General features: G+C 37.9%; 1 pseudogene; it reads left to right on the forward strand.

Moving 5' to 3' along the window:
• The first annotated feature begins 604 nt into the window (after positions 1-604).
• LOC121441549 lies at positions 605-1,776 on the forward strand (annotated as a pseudogene).
• Positions 1,777-21,551: the final 19,775 nt, after the last annotated feature.

Genomic DNA, 21,551 nt, shown 5'->3' on the forward strand with positions numbered 1-21,551 from the left:
GATCAAATCTTCAAAGTAATCTGCCCTTCTATCAGTGTGGTTTATATGCATTGATTATTATTACCTCAGAGAATAGAATATGAGTCAGTGTCACATTAAGAATAAAAATCAAAACATTTCCTTATGGAGTATTTTTACCAAGAATGAGACTGGTTTTAAATTTTCTACTTCTCTTTCATTGTGTCTTCTTTCATCTCCTATCATCATCTCTCTGTTGTATGAGTCTAGCTCTGCATTTTCCTTAATGGTATCTTAAGATTCTGTTTTCCCTGTTTCTTTGTCTGTCTCTAAGAAACAGCTTTGCTCTGTATTTATTGAACCACACAAAACACATCAAATGGGGGAAAGGACTGAGAAATACTATATAGAAATCTTTAGCAAAGTTTTGGAAGGGATTAAGTCATTAATACTAACTGACCCAGATAATAAACAAATGTAACCAATCGATATCTGTATTTTTGTTTTCAACATTTGTAGATCACTTTAATCCTATTTTCTGTTTTCAGCAAATGAGTAAACTTGTGAATATATATTGTCTTCTGATTCTGGAGCATGGAACATGAATATTTTAAGATTAAAACTATGAATTAGGCTCCGGTGTTCCATGGACTGTCTCCCTGCACTGTGTACAATGCCAGCAGGATATTTCCTGTTTAGACTGCTCTCCAAACACTTTTCTAAGAGCAGATTCCTTTGTGGCTATGAAGACAGCTCTCAGCCAGGACTCCTTGTCACCAAGGAAAACAAGAAACAGCCACTGTCTGACTAGCTTGAGCCATGTGCTGCAGACAAAGTGCTGCATTTCCTCTTTGATTAACTGGATGCATCAGTAGAAAAAAAACCTACAGCTTCTTCAGCAAACTGACAGCACAAGGACTCTGGAAAGGTGCCTTAGCAGAGACAGGAGTGGAAAAAAGAAAAATAAGATGCAAAAGAACAAAGAGAAAGAAGAAAAAGAATTTGAACAAGGTCCAGATCATCATTGAAATGTGTTCTGGTTTTGTTCCTTTTATGAAAAGTGGGATAGCCCAGACCACTGAACAAAGATGCAAAGAAGAAAAGGAGATGTTGGAGGCTTACATGACCTAACAGAGAGAAGAGTAGAACAGGAGGAGGAAGTTGAAAGTTAAAGGGGAGCATGGTTGGAGTGAAAACACATGGGGGGTTTGAAGTATTGCCCTCTCAAGACCTGGGACCCAATGGAGAAACACATGTATAAATGTTTTCTATATGACAGCAAATGAGAGAAGAAAAGTGATTCAGTGTCCTGGTTGGTGTGGAGAATGGAAATGGGGCTACAGGTTTTGCTATAGAAAGGCATTGACCAAGTAGATGCTGTCACAAAGGCAAAGAACAGAATGATTCATTATTTGTATTATATAGAATTATAAAGTCCCTATATAAAGTAATATTCTATGATATTTCATTAAGATTTAAAATGACACAGATCAGAACGAAGAAAGACCCCAGAGGCTACGGCTTCTGCTACCACAGGGCCATTATCACCATATACTACCTCATTGGAATCAAGGGCATATATGTAGGATCACTGGATCCATGAACACAAGCAGCCTTACCCTGGGCCTCTTTTATTGGCTTAGTAGCCAGGAAACTCAACAAGACTTTGCCTATAAAAAGGGTCACCACATAGTGGAGTTATTTGAGGAATGTAGCCCTCTGTCTATTGTGGTTGCCTGCCCACAGTGGGTCTTGAGTAAGGAGCCAGGGTCTGAGGTTCTTGACATTAACCTGGACTGGCAAGAAGTGAAGACCTAGCTTCTCTGGGTTTGTGGATTATAGTATGGTTCTCACTTACTTTAAAGGTTATATACACTTATCAGTGAGTACATGCCAAGTTTGTCTTTCTGGGTCTGGCTTACCTCACTCAGAATGCTTTTTTTTCTAGTTCCATCCATTTGCAACCAAATTTCATGATGTCATTGTTTTTAATAGCTGAGTAATATTTCAATGTATGAATGTGCTACATTCTTTTAATCCATTCTTAGGTTAAGAGCCATCGAAGTTGTTTATATTTCTATCTATTACGAATGACACTTTTATGAACATAATTGAACAATGGGTATATGCCCAAGAGGGTATAGCTGGATCTTGAGGTAGATTGATTCCCAGTTTTCAGAGAAATTGCCATATTGATTTCCAAAGTGATTATATAAGTTTACACTCCATGAGCAGTGGAGGTGTGTTACCCTTGCTACATATCCTCTTCTTATAAGCTGTCATTAGTGTTTTTGATCTTAGCCATTTTCACAGGTATAAAATGGTATCTCAAAGTCATTTTGATTTGCTTTTCACTGATGGCTAAGGATATTGAATAATTATTTATGTGTACCCCAGCCATTTGAGATTTTTTTTTTGTTGAGAATACTGTTTATATCTGTATCCTATGTGGCTTCTTATATTATAAGTGCCAATGTAAACCTTGTGTTGCTAGACCTCCTTAGCCTTATTTCCAAGGAAAAGATGAGTGGACTATCCACCCATTCTGCAATTCCACAACGCAGGACCATCAGATCCACAGCACCACGGAGCAGGACAATCAGACAAGATAGGGAGTCAAGTCAAACAGGAACTTAGTTTATTGCTGTGAACATCAGCTTCTATAGGTAAAGTGACATTGTGTGATGTGCGGGTACCTCCAGCTAATGACAGTAGCCAAGTCCTTCCTATGGCTGAAGGGGCATCTACCTAGATTTTGATTTCTCATCTTCACTTGGTTCTCTCAGACTTGAGCTAGGCTTTTCTCTGTCCTATAGGCCTCGAGGTACAGGCCCTGAACTCAAGCCAGGCTTTTCTCTGTTTTACAGGCCTCAAATTCAGGCCTTGAGATATTTTTAGCCTAACAGACTGTGATCTATAAGCTTACCCCTACATAAATAACCCTTGATTATACTCAATTCTGAGCTAGTGTGGGATTTCTTGTTAGCATCCATCTTCAGTATTCTATTCAGGAAGCTGTTTCATGTACCAATGTGTTCAAGGCTACTTCCCACAATTTCTTCCTTCAATTTCAGTGTAACAGGATTTATGTTGAGGTTTTTGATACAGTTGTACTTGGGTTTTGTAATAAGACAATAGATATGGATATATTTGCATTTTTTCTGTATGCTAACATTCAATTATGCCAGCACCATTTGTTGAAGATGCTTTCTCTTTATCATTGTATAAATTTTGATTCTTTGTCAAAAATAAGATGTTCACAGCTTTGTGGATTTGTCAGGGAATTCAGTTGGATTTCATTGATCCACATGTCTGTTTTTATGCCACTACCATACTGTTTTTATTACTATAGCTCTATAGTAGAGCTTGAAGTCAGTGATGTTGATACCTCCAGAACTTCTTTATTATAAAGGATAGATTTAGCTATTCTGGGAATTTTGTTTTCCCATATGAAGTTGAGTATTATTCCTTTGAGATCTGTGAAAATTTGCATTGGAATTTTTATGGGGATTGCATCAAATCCATAGATTGCTATTGGTAAGATTGCCTTTTTTTTAACTGTGTTAATCCTATTTATCCCTGAGCTTGGGACATCTTTCCATTTTCTGGTATCTTCTCCAATTTCTTTCTTCAATATTAAAGTTTTTGTCACGCTGTATTTTACTTTTTTCTCTAGAGTTAGGAGGACCCAAAGGGAGATACATGGATTTCCCTGGGGCAGAAATAGAGGAGAACTCTTGGGTAAACCAGGGGCAGAAGGGACCATGGAGGTATGGGAACATGAAGGATCCATTTGGGAGGGTTGGAGTGGAATGTATGGGGAGAATAATGAAAGTGATATCTTGATGTGGAGGTTATATTTTGGGGTTAGGGAGAAATTGGTGCCAGGGAAACTCACAGGAATCCACAAGGATGACCACATCTAAGACTCCTAGCAATATTGGAGATGGTGCCTGAACTGGAATTTTCCTGTAGTCAGATTGGTGACTATCCTAATTGTCATCAGAGAGCATTCATCCAGTATATAATGGAAGCAGATGCAGAGATCCACAACCAAGCACTGGGTACAGCTCCTGGAATCATGTGGAAGAGAGAGATGATGGATTGTAAGAGCCAGCGGAGTCAAAGTCATGACAAGGGAACCCAAAGAGACAGTTGACCTGAGCTTGTGGGCACTCACCAATTCTGGACTTACAGCTAGGGAGCCTGCATGGGGCTAACCTAGGCCCTTTGCATGTGTGTGACAATTGTGTAGCTTGGTGTCTTTATAGGGCTCCTAACAGTGGAATCAGGTCCTTTGCCAGAGGCTTGAGCTTGCTTTTGGAAACCCAATCCTCATGTGGGTTGCCTAGCCTAACCTTGATAGAGGGAGAGGAGCTTGGTCCTCTACTCCTGTCTGAGGCACAAGCCTATAGCAGCAAAAGACTTTGAAAGAAATTCAAAGGAGTCAGTTTAAATTAAACCTTTTCTATCTGAGGAAGTTAGGAAAAAAGCATTCTCAAATCTGTTTTGATAGATTTCTTCTTTATTCCTTGAATGTTGTTCTCATGATGTTTCTTTGTTACATTCTCAGATTTCTTTACTCTATCTTTCATTATACCTCTAGCTTTACTCTTCATGCTTCCCTTCTAATTCTCTCATACTTGATGTCTATCTATCATGATGTTTCTGTCATGACAGTCCCTAAGTTTCTGACTGCTTTCTTGGCTCTTCCAAACTTATAAAGACCCACAAAATCTTTCAGGCATGACATCTGAATGTCACCATAAAATTTCTGAAGTAAATGATAAGAAAGTGTCCTCTTGACAGCTCTTAAACATTAAATCCAGAGAAATTGTCACAAGAGCAAGGAAAAAGCACTTTTTTTCCTCCTAATTAGTGGACTGCAACCCACAGTCTGCAAAGACTGCTTAAGGAAAAGTCTTTTTGTTATCTCTAGAGGTAGCCTTCTAATACTAAACTACTAATGATATTAAAAGAAATATGAAAATTGTGTGCTATATCCTATATTACCAAGTGTATAAATAACTTAAACATTTTGTGATTGATAATCGTAAAAGCTGAACTTTCTCAGACTGAACACTGTTTCCAAAGAGCAATTGTTGTCAGACAGAATGCAGTGCTGAGTTGAGCTAAGCTCAGAGGCCCATTGAAGCAGGAGTTGAAGGGCAGGGGTCATAAACATGACAGATGAGCTTATTTGGAACTCTGCAATGCACAGTGATATTAAAAGTGTTTTAAATCTTAAAATATATTTATCTGTACTGCTTGTAACCCTTGACTGTGAAAAGGGAAATGTGTAACTCTTTCTCAGGGCTATGAAGATAATTTATATTTTGTACCCCTGGCCAGTTAGGGAAACTTTTCCCATGGTTTTGAACAAAGTTCACAAAACTGAGGTAAGAATTTGTTGTCAGCTAGACCTGGTCTCACAATTATGTACCTTGACACTATTTATGTTGGCTCAACAAATCAGACTGCTGGCTACAAGTCTTTATAAATAAGATTGTATTTTTCTATGACTAGTTTATATTAAAAGCCATTAGAAGTACAAATGATCTGATCTAAGACTATTTTGAAGTTTTATATCAGTTGGTAATATTTGGCTATCTTGGCAGCTGGGTACAATACAGCTGTTTTCTTAAGCTGAGTTCCAAGACAGCTCTTAATGGACACTTATAACCCCTGACATGGATAACACCATTTTGTATTTGTTAATCAAAATGCTGTATAAGCTAATATTATCTATATTAAATGGATAATACAGCTTTCCTTAGCCACTTTCTTGAAAATCTACAAATAAAAATGCCCAGTAGACCGGGATTGTAATCATGTAATACACACACATTATGCTAAAACTATGGGAAATTCCCAATAGCAGCTAAGGAGAGAATGCAAATTAGCACATATAAAATTACAGACAGAAGCAAAAGATATTCTGGAGTCTCTTGCAAACTTTACAAATATGAATTTTCTCCAACAAAAAATATTTTTTGGTGGGTTGCCACTTCCTGTAATAAGGGCCTCCGGCAGTCCTGCCTCAACTTGTGCTATGCCATGCTTTGTTGATTCCCGTGGAAGGCCTGTCCCTTTCTCAATGGAGATGGAGAAATAGGTGCAGAGGGATGTGGGGGGGGGAGGGGACATGAGGTTAGGAGAGAGGGGAAAATTTAGTCAGTATGTAAAAATAAATGAAAAAGTTTAACAAAAAAGAGAATACCATACAGGGAATTGATGGAGGAAGGTCATTGGTTAATAAAGCAACTGTGTTGGCCCATTTTATTGGTTAGAAGATAGGTGGGAGGAGAAAACAGAACAGGATACTGGGAGGACGAGGAAGTGAGCTCAGAGACTCCACAGCTCTCTCGGGAGCAGACGCCTGAGAGAGACGCCATGCCCCGCTCCCAGGATGAAGCTCCGACCCAGGATGGACTAGGCTAGAATCTCCCCGATAAGCGCACCTTGGGGTGCTACACACAGATGATTAGAAATGGGCTAAATTAATATGTGAGAATTAGCCTAGAAGAGAATGGGCCAAGCAGTGATTAAATGAATACAGTTTGTGTGTTGTTATTTTGGGGCATAAGCTAGCCGGGCAGGCGGCTGGGGGTGCTGAGAACTCAGCCCCGCCGCCCTTATTACTTCAGGGAATGAAGCTCTCTGTGTGGTCTGGTTTAAAGACATCTCTCACCTTAAGGTCCCCAGCCTGATTCAGTCAGCAATTTTTGTTGTCCAGAACCTGGAAGAAACTCTACCCCTCACACTTTTATGTGTTGTCTTTATTCTTTTTAGGAAAGTTAAACTTTCTTTGTTTTCAAATAAATAATTACAGATTTGAAATAAAAACAACTATGAATTGAGTTAGGTTTTAAAACTTTAATTTCAAAGGAGAACCAAGGTAAGTGAGGTTGACCAGATATTGTTCTCTTAAAGGCAGTTTGAACAAATGGATTTAGGACAGTAAGATAGCAGCTTTAAATCTACATTAGGTCAAGCTGAATTATTAATTGAACTGTGATATCTAGCAAAAGTTCTTCTCTCTTTGAATATAAGAAATATTTTAACAATAATGCATTACTATAAAATAAATATTTCTATTTAATACAACTTTGTGTTTTCTCTAGAATAGAGAAACAAAAATTGTAACCTTGAAGCTAGGTTTCAAAAATTGTAGCTTAATTTTGTAATCAGAAAATATGTGTCATAAAATCCCAGGGAAATTCTTTTGGCTTTAAATTTTAATTACAAGGAGCTATGTTCCATGCATACCATTTCAAGCACAATCAGCTTCAGTGAGGCCTTATATCACATAAGATGCTGAAAAGTTTTACAAATGAACCTATAATTCATATTTTTCCAGACTACATTCCTTACCCTAAAACTAATTAAGCTATTTTATAGCTTTTCATTTGGAGACAAATAAGGGATCCTCCATACCCTTTCACATTGAAAGAATATACCCCCAAGAGAATTAATTATTGATAATTTTCAAAAGCATTGAATACCACAGTTTAAGATACCTAGAAATTTAATATAAAAAGGCAATATAAGGTTTATTTTGTTGCTAAAAAGAGTGAGTTTATTAAACTGTCCTTTTTTAATGACTGAGTTGGATAGTTATGATTTTTGTTAAGATCATTGAAGCATGATTTAAAAAAAATCTCAGGGACAGATATTGGGGTTCAACCTGAAAATCAGAAAAGCAAAGATGCTAACCACTGCCCCTACCTTTACCTCACTCTTAAAATGGTGATCTTGTCTCCATGAAACCCCAGAATGAGACTGAGATCAAGATCTGTCTCCTCACATTTTATAATCCTCTCCAGTTGTGGGATTAAGAGCATGCACCACTACCTGCTAGTTTCTAATACAAACTAGTGTGGCTACTGGGATTAAAGTTGTGTGGCATTGCTGCCTGGTTTGTAAGGCTGGCTAGTGTGCCTTTTACTTTTCTGATCTTCAACCAAGCTTTATTTATTAAAATACAAATAAAATGCCACTACATTTCTCCACGTACTTGCTTTACTTTGGATTTTAAAAACGTATGCACAGCATCTTTAAAGCATTGACCTTACATTCTGAGTGTGAAAAAAGTTCTTAAATTTTGGTCAGTAGTAAGCTTATTTTATACTATCCACATTCTCTTACTAGTCCTCGAGTTTTGTCTTACAAAACTGTGTTTATAACATGACATATTGCCATTTAAATTATTTTATTTCTGATATTGATTTACTTTTCAAATCAATCATTTCTGTGATGGGTTTGGTGGCAGATGCCTTTAGTGCTAGCACTTGGGCAAAAACATCTTTGTGAGTTAAACACCAACCGGTTCTACATATTGCAATCCAACCCAGCCAGGGATATTTTGTGAGACTCTGTCTCAAGCAAACAAACAATAATTTGAAAAAATTTTAATAGTTACTCTTATTGTAAAACAGAAAATATGTTAATGTTCCCAGAAGAGGCAAGAATGATTTTTCCACTAGAAAGATGTAATGTGACTTTTATGAGCATCAGTGAAAAAAAAAACAAAACTTTTCTTATGATTTCATTTCACATTTCCCCTGGATTATCATCGACAATTTAAGTGTGAGAGAGATAAGGTTCCCCTGGGGAATGCTGAGAATGAAAACACTTGTAGTACTCCCAAGAGATTTTCCTGCATCACTCTTCTTATTTTCTGTTACTCTATAGGCAGATGCCATATGAACCATCTCTTTCTTTCATTTTTCAACCACACTCTTTTACTTTGTTTTCATTCAAGTTTCCTGGAAAAGGAGGATAGCATGAGGCTACCTAACTGATTATAGGATATTTATTATCTAGGAGAATTGTACAAAATATTAAAAGAAGTTCCTTCTGTAGGACTACAACAATGGAAATCAGATTTTTTAGATTTGTTGTTCCCATAATTTGATTACAATTCACCGTTTCTTAGACACTTTGCTAAATACAGTAACTATCATGGCATTTTTATCCTTCTTGGTATTTTCACATAGTTTTGAAGCATACATTTGTTACATTGAGTTGAATGTTATTAATAATTAAACTAGTATTACAAAAAGGACTGTTATTTATAATTCCCAAGCATCATTCTCAGCTCTCAACATACACTAGATAAATAAGCTCACATAGAACCATGAGAAATAAATTAGGGCCATTGACCTCCAAATAGCAAATATGTAAATAGAAGACCAGAAATACACAGAACTTTGACAAGGTCAAGCAATGTTGATTTGTAGGATACATTTCACACTCAAGAGCTATGATTCCAGAGACTGTTCTCTTCCTCAAATTGCATGCTTCTGCAGTGTAAAATTACTACTTATATTCTTTTCAAACTGCAATGAAACCTAGCATAGTATGATAAAACCAAGCAAACAGAAGGATCGGGTAACATATTATTTCAATAAGTAGACATAATAACGGCTGTGTGCCAGGTTGTGCTGAACACAAAGGAGTTGCTGTTACAAAGAATACAGAGGTAGACAAATGCAGTCATGGAGAGGGTATTCTTACAAAAAAAATGAGAAAGACAATATGACATTCCCTAATTCACCTTGTTTATTCATTAGCAAAGTAATACTGTTCATGAATCACTGAGTTTCTGGTATACTGCAAACTCAGCCTGTACAAATCAGTTAATTTTAACTTTAATTATTTTCATAGTGAAAAAGAACCAATGCCTTGGAATGTAGCCTTTGGTCATTCCTCAAAAAATGTTGAAGATTTATTTGAACACTATATAATATAATCTGATTTTAAAGGGAAGAGGAAAATTGTTCTCGAAATTCATTATTTTTCCCCTTTGTATTTTAGACACTTCGAAAGTCAATAATGTACTCTTAATATTTCTTATCATATACACATGAATTTTGTCAAACTATTGACAAACTATAAGTTTGTCATGTCAGAACTGTGTTGTCAGGGAAGGCTGTCAGAAAATCATGGCACCAGAGAAAGGCAAGATTGCTCTATTCTTAGAGCTGTACCTAGGTGAGGAAGTGAGAAAAGGCCTCATTTTTCAGGAATGTTAACATTTCAAGCTGAAGAAACCTGAAGATGGTGACTCTTCTGATGTTGTAGTACTGTTATCAAAAGCAATTAGCCAATGAAGAAAAAAGAATAACCACAGCTTCTGCTCCCTCCTTTCCTCACAGTCCCTCCCCTACACCCTCCTTCTGCCACGCCATCCACTCCTCCTCAATTTCTGTTCAGAAAGAGCAGTGCCCCCATGGTCATCAGTAGCACATTGCATATCAAGGTGACCCAATATTAGGAGTGTCATCCCAAAAGCCCATGAAAGAGTCAGACACAACCCCTGCTTATACTGTTAGGAGTCCCACAAGAATACCAAGCTATTCAGTTGCCACATATATGAAGACTCTCTAGTTGTTAGTTCAGTCTCTGTGAGTATCTTTGAGCCCCAATTAGTTAATTCTGTGGGTTTTCTTGTGGTGTCCTTGAACTCTCTGGATCCTATAATCTTTCCTCCCCCTATTCTGCAGGATTCCTTAATTTCTACTAATGTTTGGCTGTGGGATCTTGCATCAGATTACATAAATTGGTGGACAAAATCTCTATGATGACAACTAAGCTAGGCATTAATCTGTGAGTATAGAAAAATATTGTTAGGCGTCATAACATTGGTATTTTTTTCTCCAGTCATATTTGATTCTACTCTAAGTCTATGGGTCATCTAGCCTGTGGGGTCCTGGAACTCCAGGCAGTATCAGGGGTGGATCTACTGCCCTGGTATGGCTCTTAGGCTTGACCAGTCATTCTTTTGCCACTTCCTCAATCTTTAGGCTGCCCTTAACCCAGTAAATTCCATAGGCAGGACAGACTACAGATCGAAGGTTACATGGATAGGTTGGCACTTCAATCCCTCCACTGTAAGAATTGCCTGGTCATAGGAGATGGCCAGTTCACACTAAGTATCCACTATTGCTACGAGTCTTGGTTTGAGTATTCCTTGTAAATGCTTGGGAGGTTTCCTTATACCAGGCTTCTATCTGACCATAAGATGTCTCTGTTTTCAGTCATTGTTTTCAGGACTCACCTCCTACGAAACTGCAACATGCTTGCTCTTGTTTCCAAAATCAATAAACCACAGTCACCTTACAAAATCTCTTGGGGTGTATCCAGATGTCAAAACCATGGCTATATCACTTAGCAAATTAAAGACTCATGTGGTCAGAAAAAGAGATATAGAGTAAAGATAGATTCAAAGATGAAGAAAACCTCTAAAATATCTATAGTGTGTGTATGGTGTATGTTTGTGTGTGTGTGTGTGTGTGTGTGTGTATACATTCCCCGCTCCCAGCATGAAGCTCCGACCCAGGATGGACATAGGCTAGAATCTCCCCGGTAAGCGCACCTTGGGGTGTTACACACAGATGATTAGAAATGGGCTAAATTAATATGTGAGAATTAGCCTAGAAGAGAATGGGCCAAGCAGTGTTTAACAGAATACAGTGTCTGTGTTATTATTTCGGGGCATAAGCTAGCAGTGCGGGCGGCTGGGGTGCTGGGGACGCAGCCCCTCCACCCTTATTACTACACTGGGCTAAGTCAGGTTTGATCAAGGAAGACACCCTGAGAAATCTCCAATAGGAGCAGATATTTCAATTGTCTAAGTTCTACACCCAGAACAGTTTCAAGGATGCTGGCTGAGATGATCAAGCCTCATAGAATACTATAGTCATGACTTGATCATAATTTTAAATTGTCTTTAGGTCCCTATAAGATTATCAGCACCCCCAGTCAACAGGAAGTAGCCTAGAAACCTATGCCCATATTCCCAAAAATGGATTATGGATGGTTTTCTTTGTTTTAGAGTGCTGGTCTCAAGTTGTTCTTAATAATGGTCAGGAAGAAAGCTAAACAAAGGAAATTAGATTCCGAGTTCTTGTTTTAAAAAGAAAAGTGGAAATATTGTAGGACAATGGTCTTGTACCCTGTCATTTATATTGTATTATTTTAACAAAATTCTTATTGGCCAGTAACCAGGCAGGAAGTATAGGTGGGGCAACAAGGCAGGAAGTAGAGGTAGAATGATGAGAACAGGAGAATTCTGGGAAGATAAAAGAGTCAGTTTGCAGGCATCACAGAGGAAGCCAGACTCAGAGCAAGCAAGATGAGAATGGCTCACTGAAAAAGGGTACCAAGTCACATGGCTAACACAGAAAACAATTGGAGGTCAAGAAAAGCCATTGCTTGAAGATGTAGGGTGAAGCCAGGATTGCCTTGGAGAGCTTACTGGTAACAGGAAGTAGAACCAGCCCAATGAAATAACTGTGTTGCAGTCAACAAAATAGAAAGGAGATAAAGATCTAAAGAGTTCTTTGACATCAGACAGGGAGAGAAGATGTTTAGAATTTTCCCAGATACTTTTCAGTATTTTACCTCAAGATTGTAAAAGTTGTTTTGTTAATGTTTAATGCTTGCTTCTTACTAGAAAAAGGGGTGTTTGGAAACTGACCAAAATTGAATTAAATCAAAATAAAATTGGATAAGTCTTTCTACCAAAAGATTTCACATTATCAAACAGAGACCCTGTTGATTGGGGGTGCTGATAATCTTATGGGGACCTAAAGAAAATTTAGAATTATGACCAAGTCATGACTATAGTATTCTATGAGGCTTCATCATCTCAGCCAACAGCCTTGAAATTACAGAAGCCCTAGCTGTGGTCATAGTTATAGATGACAAGCTTTTGTGCCCTGAAACTGTACTGGGTATAGAACTCAGACAACTGTGTTTGTTTTGATTTTTTGAGACAGAGTTTCTCTGTGTAGCTCTGGCTGTCCAGGGAATCATTTTTTATACCAGGCTGGCCACAAGATCTGATTGTCTGTGCTGTCTCTTAGGCAGATTCTGAATGGTAGCTTCTATCAGCCTGCCCTGAAGGCAGCAGTAGAAGTTACATCATCACCCGCTGCCACGTGCATCTTATTTCCACATCTATGACCTCTGTATTTTTTATATGTCACTTGTACCCCTTAAATTTTCCATTCATCAAAATTTTCTTTCTTTGCTCTTATGTTGCTCTTCTCTTGATCTCTTGTCTGCTTTCTCTCTCTGTCTATCTGTCTTTCTCTTGTCCCCACTCCAAGATAGGCTACAACCTCCCAATAAACCTCTTGCACTAGCTCTGTTGCAAGTGTCATGTTCTTTTAGTGGTACACAATAACTAAGCCCACCAGAGATACCCATATTCACTGTTTTATTCTTTCACTTATAACAAGAGTAAAAACATCTGGAAAAAAAGAAATAGAATGGAAGGGCTCATTTGTCCTTGGTCTGACAACTAATATTTCAGGATTTTAGTTGATAATAAATAATACGGGACAACATCATCTTTTCTATGACCTGTTCCCACTGACACAGGGGTGTCATTGTTGGGGATCCAAGAAACTTGGAATCCTGACCAACATCAGAAACAACAGGCTATTTTAATTTCTTTCTAGAATCTTTGGAACCATCTAGAGCTAGGAAAGTATCTTAATTAGAGATTCTACTGCTGTGAAAAGACACCATGACCATGGCAATTCTTATAAAGAAAAACATTTAAATGGGGCCATCTTACAGTTGAGAGGTTTAGTCCATTATCATGGCAGAAAGCATGGTGGCATGCAGGCAAACATGACATTGGAGAGGTAGATGAGAGTTCTACATTTGGATCCCCAGGCATCAGGAGGAGACAGTTAGCCAGCAGGCCTGCCTTGAGCTTCTGAGACCTCAACACCCACCTTCTCCAGAAAGGCTTGCTAATACTACCATTCTTTGTGTGCCTGTAGGTCCCATTTGCTTTCTACCAACCAGAGGAATCTCAAGACTTTTAGGATCAGTTTGTGAGTCTGGAACACCTGAAGCTAGCTGCTTTGGAGTCACCTAGAACACAAAGGCTCAGACATGGAAATCTGTTGGAGCAAATGTATATAATGTTAAAGCTTGGGGACCCTGAAATTATTCAATTATTCCCAAGTAAAAGCATTGTCACACTCTTTAGATGACTAAATATTTAGAATGAAGAGAAAACAGAGATGTATATTTTTTAATTTAATTTTTATAATTTTGATTCTTCTTTTCACCTTCCCTCCTACCCCTCCAGTACTGAGAGAAGGCAGGGTACCCTGCCTTGTGGGAAGTCCAAGGCCTTCCCGCCTTCATCCAGGCTTAGGAAGGTATGCATCCAAATAGAATAGGATCCCAAAAAGTCAGTACATGGAGTAGAGACAAATCCCAGTGCCATTGTCATTGGCTTCTCAGTCTGTCCCAAATGTCAGCCACATTAATAGAGTCCAGTTTGATTCCATGCTCATTCAGTCCCAGTCCAGCTGGATTTGATGAGCTCCCATTAGCTCAAGCACACTGTTTCCGTGGGTGAACCAACCCCTCATAGTCCTGACTTTCTTCCTCATAATGTCCCTCCTTCTGCTCTTCAAATAAACCTTGGGCATTCAGTCCAGTGCTCTGATGTGGGTCACTGTCTCTATCTCCATCCGCTGCTGGATGAAGGTTCTATTATGACATTCAAGATAGTCATCAGTCTGACTACAGGACAAGGCCAGTTCAGGCACCCTCTCCTCCACTGCCCAGGGCCCTAGCTGGGGTCATTCCATGTTTTAATAACTTAAAACTTTTTCTAAGACTTTTACTACTTAAACTTGCATATCTGTAGATCATTACCACTTTTTACCTTAAACCCTGAAAATTTGCAAAAATGTTAAACATTTTTCTATTCAGTCCTTTACCAGAAGATACACATGGTTGGTTGATTACTGAGAGAAGTTATTGAAATCACCTGGCATGAGTGAGAAGGAAACACAGAACATGCAACAAATATGCTTAGGAGTTTATTAGAGGGGGCACATACAGGCCTACACTGCTTTAATCTTCTCCATATTCCTTAGCAAATCAAAGACCCATGTGGTCAGAAAAAGAGAGATATACAGTAAAGAGAGACTCAAAGAGGAAGAGAAAAAAAAGAAAAAGAAAGAAAGAGAGTAGCCAATTGTGGTGGCACACACTGGTAGAATTTGCCTGGGAGGCAGAGACAGGCAGATCTCTGTGAGTTCACAGATAGCCTGGTTTACAGAGGGAGTTCCAGGACAAAGTTACACAGAGAATCTGTCTCAAAAAGCCAAAGGTTAAAAGTAAAAATAAAAGAAATAGAGGTTAAAATAAAGCCACATAAAGATGGAAAATACACAGAGAATCTTGATACTCTATGCTATTATGCTCTCTTTAAATTGTTTGAGTGCTGAGGAAGGAGCAACAGCTGCTAAAAGATATTTGCTTATAAATGCTGCAGAATTAATCCAAGATAGGTATTTTGAAAATACCTTGATTTCAAAATTTAAGTCAAAATATATGTTACTTTGGAGAAGAGATTTTGCTTTTGTTTCTACAGAAAATGAGAGGCTCTAGATTTATTCAGAGTTAAGAACAATCAGTTTTGATCAAGGAAGACCACTTGAGAAATCTCCCGCAGTAATAGTTGGCCCAGATGTCTGAGTTCTTCATCCAGAACAGGTTCAAGACTGCTGCCTAAGATGACCAAGACTCATAGGATACTCCAGTCAGAACTTGATTATAATTCTAAATTTTCTTTTGGTCCCCATAAGATTATCAGTGCCCCCAACTAGCTGGAAGTAGCCTGGAATCCTATGCCTACATTCCCAAAAAATGGACTATGGATATTTTCCTCTTTTTTTTTTTTTGAAAAAGAGAGGGGGAAGTGGTGCAGGAGAATTGTCTGTAATCTATCAGTCATGTTTTAAATAAACGCTGATTGGCCAGACAAGAAGTAGAAATGATGCAATGAGAACAGGAGAAATCTGGGAAGGAGGAAGTTGATTTCTCCCAGTCCTACACAGACCACCGAGCCAAAAATAGATCAGAAAAAATGGGTTAATATAAGCTACAAGAGCTAATAAGTAGCCTGAGCTAATGGGCCAATCAGCTTTATAACTTATAGAGATCTCTGTGTGATTTTCTTTGGGGCTTGCTGGCTGTGGGGTACCAGGTGGGATAGGAACCCCAACAAGCAGGCCCCTCATGTTACAAGGGAAGTCAGTGTGCAGAGAGAGAGAGGAAGATGGCCTGTCCAGCTTTTAAAAGCTGCCTAGCGCATGCACACAGGGGGTTGATATGGCTATGTCATATGCAGATGATGGAGCTCACGCATGTGCACAAGGGCTTAGTTGAATCATAAGTGGATGATGTAATCCATGCAGCATGTGAGTCATGTGTGGGGACCCTTGAACATCTCCAGAGTCCATTAGGCACTTCTGCCTGAGGACTTGTCAGCTCATGTACGGCCTTTAGAACCTGGAAGTATCAGACTTATGTGGTTGAAATCATTACAGTTATAAAGTTTTTATAAAGCAAGTTTCTTTAAATAAATGGATATTAAAAAGTTACTTTGCAACATTTCTTGCTGTTTAGTGATTTTATATCTTTTCAGAGTCTGGTAGCAATGCAATTGTAGGAAGGTGATACCTGAGGCCTGATGTTTTACTTATGAAGAGAGCTGAGAATACAGAAATGAGCATGCAGCTAGCTGATGCCTTGGAGGAGAAGGTAAGTAATTAACTGCTTTTTGTTTTATACCTACAGATAGCCAGTAAATAACATCAGAGATATGAGAAATTATAGTAGGAAGTACAATCTAAAAAGTCTATATATCAATTAAAATGACAGAGACCTACTACCTAAACAGTTCCCCTAGGCCCCCATGATCTTCACATCTTCACTAAGGGAAGTGGTCATAGGGCTTCAGTTGCCATATCGGACAGCATTTCGTCTTTAGCTGCCACACAGAATAGCACTGTCCTTCAGCTTCCAGACCCAAATCTGAGAGAAATTCATATGGAAAAAGGAACTTAGGAAACTAGCCTTACTTTGACCACACAGAGTACGGTAATGAACCCAAAAGTGTCCACAGCTTGGTCAGAGTCCTGGCAGCAGGTGAGATATGGGGCAGTTTCAAGTGTGGTCATTATGTTCCATCTATCTTCTTTGGAAACTTTAGGGTTCCTGATAGGCACATTTCTGTCTATTATGGTAAGTTTTCTCATTAAATACTTTATTCAAAAAAATCTCTGAGGAGTTTTTTGCTCATCTGGTAAGTATACCTGATTTCATGCTTAACCTTGAAAACACATTAACTTGTACGTCTTAATTATCTATAACTGTTTAAGTTGATGCTTTCCTAAGAATGGTGTTTTACAGCTGGGCGGTGGTGGTGCACGCCTTTAATCCCAGCACTTGGGAGGCAGAGGCAGGCGGATCTCTGTGAGTTCGAGACCAGCCTGGTCTACAAGAGCTACTTCCAGGACAGGCTCCAAAACCACAGAGAAACCCTGTCTCGAAAAACAAACAAACAAACAAACATAAAAAAAAAAGAATGGTGTTTTACAAATTTATCAGTGTTAGGTTTCAGCTTTAAAAATTTGAGTTGATTTTATTAAAGATCCTTTAGCATTGAAATAAAACTTCAAAAAATAAATGGAGTAAATTTTAAACTATTTATAGTCCATAGGATGAGAGGGAATGCCTTTATCCTTTTATTGTTTACCGTTCAAGAACACCAGAGTTTTTTGTATGATTTAGTTCATCCAAATACCTAAATCTTATCAAAGTGAGCAAAGACAAAGAAACTAGACAAATAGTACTCTGAAGATGACTAGACCTTATAAATTCATAGATATTACTTATCAAATGTACCATATTTTTTAAACATATGTTGTTACTTACCAAAATTTTCTAGGAGCTTGGTGTTGAACATAAATAGCTAAGTGCAAATCTCCAAGTCAGCTATTGTTAATCTGAGCAGATTTCCATAACCTTAAAATTTTTATCATCATACAAAATCTATACCAATCCAAAATATTTTGAAGACCTGCTTTTGTTTAGAGAACTGGCCTGAACAAAAATACTTCTTACCAGGGTAGGGATGTGAGAATTGAAGAAATATAAGGAAACGATACAAAGACACATAGAATAACAAGACAGAAACCATAAGACAGTACTGGGAGGGTATTCCTGAGATTACTGAAACCCTGAAAATCACCCCTGTTTATTTTCCCACATGATGGAGGAAGGTCATTGGTTAAAAAATAAAGAAACTGCTTGGCTGGCCCTCATAGATTTAAACATAGGTGGGAAGAGTAAACAGAACAGAATGCTGGGAGGAAGAGGAAGTGAGCTCAGACTCGACAGCTGCTCTCTGGAGCAGAGACGCCATGCCCTGCTTCTGGGCAGACACAGGCGATGAAGCTCCGACCCAGGATGGACATAGGCTAGAATCTTCCCGGCAAGACCGGTGCTCACAGATTATCACAGATGGGTTGATCCGGATATCAGAATTAGCCAGTAAGGGCTAGAGCTAAAGGGACAAGCACTGTTTAAATGAATACAATTTGTGTGTTGTTATTTCGGGGCATAAGCTAGCCAGGTGGCCGGGGTGCTGGGGATGCAGTCCCGCCGTTCCTTATTACTACGTCCACAGCTTTTATACCCAATGTAAACTGGGGGAGAAGGTAAGAAAAGACTTTATTAACATGATACAAAAGGTTAACTAACACAGTCAAGGTTATCACTCTGAGACATCAAATCCTTAGCATTCTGTTGTCTAGATAGCTAAGGTGCCCAAAATCCTGTATGCTAAAGACTGCATATCCCTAGGTGACCTCATAGTTACAAAAGAAAGACGCAGAAGTACAGCTACATATCCTGACCACCCATCAGGATGGCAGGCAGCTACCTTAACTAAAATAGAGGCAGGCAACCACCTCCTGAGTTAGAAGGGGTAATTAAGCCTGTTAATCTCCAAAACTCTCTGAACATCAGACAAGGTGGAAATGGGCCTGCATTTTTCAGCATCCACATCTCCTTAGTCTAATCACAAAATATACTGATAAACAGAGAGTTTATCAGTACTGTGAAGTTTTATAATTGTTGCTTTATGTCACCTGGTCACATTTAGAGGTTGAAGTTACATGGCATGTACTCTTTAATGTTAGAAAAGATGCTGGCAATCTTGTGGTTGCTTAAACTTGATGATGTCATCAGCCAAGATGAAGCCCCATGGTTGCTATATAATGCTATCTATTTTCCTAAGGAAGAGTTGAGTTCTAGTTACATATGCAGTAAGTGGTTCTATTTTTCTAAATAAGAGTTAAGTAACATGTAGAAACTTAAGATTCAAATTTTTGTTACAAGCTTTAAGAACACTTTTTGTTACAGATTTTACAAATTCTTTAACCACACCCAATAAATTTACAAATCCTCAGATAAAAGTTGTTTAATCTTAACAGTTTAAACTTAAAATTGTTTTAGACTTAAATTATTTCTTGAGAGATAAATATCTCAGAGATATAATATTTATTAGAATAGAAAGTTGTAAAATATTAGACAAAAGAGACTTTAGGATCATTTGCTTGTGCAGTGGCAGAAGTTGGTAAATTCTATATGAATTCGGAACTCAGAAAGTCTATCTTTGGCTGTGTAGCTATACTGAGACTGAGACATTGGCAGTATGACAACATGATTTTATTAAAGTTTTTGGGTATCTGTACACAGAGACTGCTCATTTTTTCCCAGATGCCCAAATTCAAATAATCACACAGAAACTATATTAATTACAATACTGTTTGGCCAATAACCTAGTCATATTCCTTGCTAGCTCTTACATCTTGAATTAATCCATTTCTATTAATCTAGATATTGCCATGAGATTGTGACCTACTGGCAATGTTCAGTCTGGCATTGCCTCCTTCAGCAGTTACATGGCATTGCTCTGACTCTGCCTAATCTCTCTCTCTTTCTCTCTCTGTTATGATATTTCCCACCTGGATTTATTGTGTTAAGCCATTGACCCAAACAGTTCATCAACCAATAAAAGCAACATATATACAGAGGAACATCTGATATCATCTCCCCTTTCTATCTAATTAAAAAGAAAGGTTTTAACTTTAACATAGTAAAATAACATATAACAAAATAGATATCATGCAAGAATTGTAGTTACAATATTATGCCATTTACATTTGTCAAATTAAGAAAAATACTCTAACATCTATCCTATCTATGTGAGTCTAAGGTTGGGGCATCCATCTTCAGCCTAAAAGTTCACAGTGACCAGCAGGCTTGTCCATGAAGCAGGAGATTTGAAGACTTGTTATGCCTTGTAATGGCAATATTCAGCAGTTGCTTTCTTCTATGTTCTTCAGAGTGTCTTGTAGACTCTTTCATGAAGCAGGATCCTTGAAGGACTGTCATACGCTGTTTAGGCAAATTTAGCAGGTATTTTTCTGTGGGTCCTGCATGTCCAGTTTATACAGCATATAATAAAGCAGTCCAAGAAAGAGTAGTTTCTTGTCCAAATGGCTAACCTTGTCACATTCAAGTCAAATTCTATAATGAGTTTCTTCAATGCCCATCAACCTCTTTGAAGTAATTGGTGCTTCTGGAACAAGCATATCTCACTGTTGAGAAAAGTCTAAATTCTTAAAACTTTTAAATGCCATGTTCTGTAGGTCTTTGGAGTGTTGAAGACTATCTCTCTAACTTAAATATGTCTCTATATATCTAAAAAAACCAAACTAACATGATTACAGCTTGACTATTATGGATGAATATCTATTTTTATGTATTTCTTAATTAGATTTTTAAATGATCTGTACAAACACAATTCCTTAAACAAGAGTAGAAATATACATATAACTGAATTGACCTTAAATTTGTATCAATACCCCAAAGTCTATACCAATATAAAGTGCTTATCTCTATATCATATCCACATTTAAATAAAAACAAACATTTATAAACAATTGTTTTTGGAATTTGGGCATAGTTTTCTACAAATTATTTCCTCCCCTTTTTTGGGCAAAGTATTTCTAGAGTTCATGGAGAACTTTCAAGTGGTCTTGTTCTATCAAACCACATTAACCTGCAAGGAATCTATAGGTTCTCATCTTCCATGAAGACAAAAACAGAACCACTTTTCAAAGCAACATATCCTTAGACCCAAATTTTGAAGTCAAGATACCTTATGTTGGCTTAACTAATTCAAAGCAAACACAATAATATACATAATTCAGACTCTTTGTGTATATTCCATCTTCATAAGACTTATTTTTCTTTATTTCTTTAATCTATGTCTGTCTGTACTCTTTTATATTACTTTTACTATCACTTTAAAGACTTTATTTTTTAAACCTAACTCTTTTTAAAACTGTCTATACTCTTTTTCTTCACTCTTCCAAGCCTACATACATTTATATTACACTGTGACCCATTTAGAGGATGTTTTCACCTGCATCTGTTTTTATTGTGTATCTGTTATCATATTTTGACCAGGAGCACTCTTTTTTTAATTGTTAAGCAGCACTGGCTAGGACCAACGTCACAGCTTGCCTGTTTGTCCTGCCCCATCAAACATGGCAAAAATGTGTTCATTGCCTCTGCAAGCCATGCTAAGTGCCATAGCTCGAGGGGTAGAATGGGTCTATGTTACCATTATGCAACTTGTAGTACACTGCTCAGAAGCCTCATTCAAGTGCAGGACCTCCCAAATGAGC

The sequence above is a fragment of the Microtus oregoni genome, unplaced genomic scaffold (assembly GCF_018167655.1).
Source record: "Microtus oregoni isolate MIOR12 unplaced genomic scaffold, Mior012 000079F_000, whole genome shotgun sequence".
Taxonomy (NCBI): Eukaryota; Metazoa; Chordata; class Mammalia; order Rodentia; family Cricetidae; genus Microtus; species Microtus oregoni.